The following is a 2,500-nucleotide window of genomic DNA, read 5'->3' on the forward strand; positions in this document are numbered from 1 at the left end:
TAACGTAACCCACGTTGTGCCTTAACGTAACCCACGTTGTGCCTTAACCTAACCCACGTTGTGCCTTAACCTAACCCACGTTGTGCCTTAACCTAACCCACGTTGTGCCTTAACCTAACCCACGTTGTGCCTTAACCTAACCCACGTTGTGCCTTAACCTAACCCACGTTGTGCCTTAACCTAACCCACGTTGTGCCTTAACCTAACCCACGTTGTGCCTTAACCTAACCCACGTTGTGCCTTAACCTAACCCACGTTGTGCCTTAACCTAACCCACGTTGTGCCTTAACCTAACCCACGTTGTGCCTTAACCTAACCCACGTTGTGCCTTAACCTAACCCACGTTGTGCCTTAACCTAACCCACGTTGTGCCTTAACCTGCTCTGTAATTGGCATATGACACGTTACATTAATCTAGTGTTGTCTAACCACAACCCTCTGAATATAGTTCGCTACTCGCACCGCCCACCCTCTTGTGTGTCGTTTCATGTTGAACACTTCGCAAGTGTTGCTTACTTTTTACATGCTCTCGCTGTACACTGTAATGTGGACAACTGCAGGATGTACATCGCCCCCCCCCCTCCACCCTGCCTTCGCACGCTGGTCGTTCAGGTGCTTGCGTGTTCAATGCCCTTCGCAGCTGTTCACTGGCATTCGCATGTCGAAGCGCTCAGTCTACGTCGTGGTACGGCCTGTGTCCACTGTCCGCTGATATCGTAAGCTTAATCCTCACATTGTACTGCACATAGGTCCGTATGTACTGAATGATACGCTGTGGCACATGTGTGACCGTACGACTGCGCCCAACAACAGCGAACCATACGGTCCAAATGTTGTGCACTCAGCCACGTGCCGTCTCCCCATAACAGCTACATTGCAGTGTGGTACGCCATAGAGACGTGTGGGAGTAACGGACGCCCTGGATGGCGATCAGCATGAGCCGTCTGTTGATGTAGTGGCGCGTGTATTCAAACGTAGTCGTCTCTTCTCACACAGTGTGATAGCATGGTGCACCGCGTTCCACATCTGCGACATGGTACAGATGCTGGTTGACAGTCGGTCTCGTAATGGACATCGCATACGTAGGGGGCCACCTCCCACGTGTTCTCTAGTCGTGCACATTTTGTTGCGTGTATGTGGGCAGACGTAGTGTGTCGTGACACCTAACAGACAGGTATGCAATAATCGTTGCATTTGCAAACTGGGATGGACGTCTACGTTTGCTGGTGACGTGACGCAACGCAAATGAACAACTGGTAAACCCATTGTGGTGCGGTTGTTGTTGCTGGAGGTAAATCAGTAAGGGCAAATCTGTGTGTGAAGCGATACGCGGCGGTGGCTGGGTGGGACCGTCCCCGGCCGGTGAGGGGGGGCCGCCCGGCGTGCTGGCCGCGCGGTGCGTGGGCGCACGCGCTACAGCCGGCTGGTGGGGGCGCCCAGTGGCAGGCGCGCCGGCCGACGGACGCGGCAGGCGGCGCAGCTGCGCGCCGGGGCACCCTGCGCGCGGCGCCGGGCGGCCAAAGTGGGTCCTCGCGGGCCCGGTGCGAAGCGCGGTGGACATCTGCAGTGTGCTGGTCCGACTGAGGACTGTGTGCGTTGAGGATGCGCCGCCGCCCGGCACTCGGCGCCGCGACGCCGTCTGCTGCTCGGTCGCCCCAGCGGTTCTCGCTGGTGGTTTGTATCGCAGTTGTGCAGACGTGTTGGCACGTGCGCTGTGCTGGGAGAGTTCGCTTCGGCACCCACGTGGGGCCTTTGCCCTTCTGTGGCGCTGGCGTTGGAGCTGCCGGTCACCGTAGGTGGCGCGTGTTGTCTCCCGCCGGCAATGCCACGACAGCACGCTCCCGGGCCTCTGTCGGCAGCGGCAAGCTCAGTTGGGAGCACGGGTGGTCGCACCTAAAGCGTCTACTCGCCTAACTCCGGGCGATTGCGCCTCTCTCGAACCCGACCAAGTACTTAGGACGGCGCTGCGCGCCGCCGGGACCTGAGAGGGTTTCGAGGTGTATTGTGCAGGGGAGCTCAGCCTCCTCCTGTTTGCAGAATAATTGAGCGGACGCTTGCGTGTTCGCGCGGGCCCCTGGGACACACTCCCGGGCGGCCGGCTGCTCAGCTCTAGTTGACGCAGCTCCCTGGTTGATCCTGCCAGTAGTCATATGCTTGTCTCAAAGATTAAGCCATGCATGTCTCAGTACAAGCCGCATTAAGGTGAAACCGCGAATGGCTCATTAAATCAGTTATGGTTCCTTAGATCGTACCCACGTTACTTGGATAACTGTGGTAATTCTAGAGCTAATACATGCAAACAGAGTCCCGACCAGAGATGGAAGGGACGCTTTTATTAGATCAAAACCAATCGGTCGGCTCGTCCGGTCCGTTTGCCTTGGTGACTCTGAATAACTTTGGGCTGATCGCACGGTCCTCGTACCGGCGACGCATCTTTCAAATGTCTGCCTTATCAACTGTCGATGGTAGGTTCTGCGCCTACCATGGTTGTAACGGGTAA

The 2,500-nt window shown here is 56.8% G+C and overlaps 1 non-coding gene across 1 annotated transcript in view; it reads left to right on the forward strand.

The window, feature by feature from the left end:
* Nucleotides 1-2,123: 2,123 nt before the first annotated feature.
* The window catches only part of LOC126113128 (small subunit ribosomal RNA), a 1,909-nt gene continuing 1,532 nt past the window's right edge, over nucleotides 2,124-2,500 (forward strand). Inside the window, exon 1 of the ribosomal RNA XR_007524715.1 lies at nucleotides 2,124-2,500. This exon is cut by the window's right edge and continues 1,532 nt beyond it. This is a non-coding gene — a ribosomal RNA (small subunit ribosomal RNA).

The sequence above is a fragment of the Schistocerca cancellata genome, unplaced genomic scaffold (genome assembly GCF_023864275.1).
Source record: "Schistocerca cancellata isolate TAMUIC-IGC-003103 unplaced genomic scaffold, iqSchCanc2.1 HiC_scaffold_239, whole genome shotgun sequence".
Taxonomy (NCBI): domain Eukaryota; kingdom Metazoa; phylum Arthropoda; class Insecta; order Orthoptera; family Acrididae; genus Schistocerca; species Schistocerca cancellata.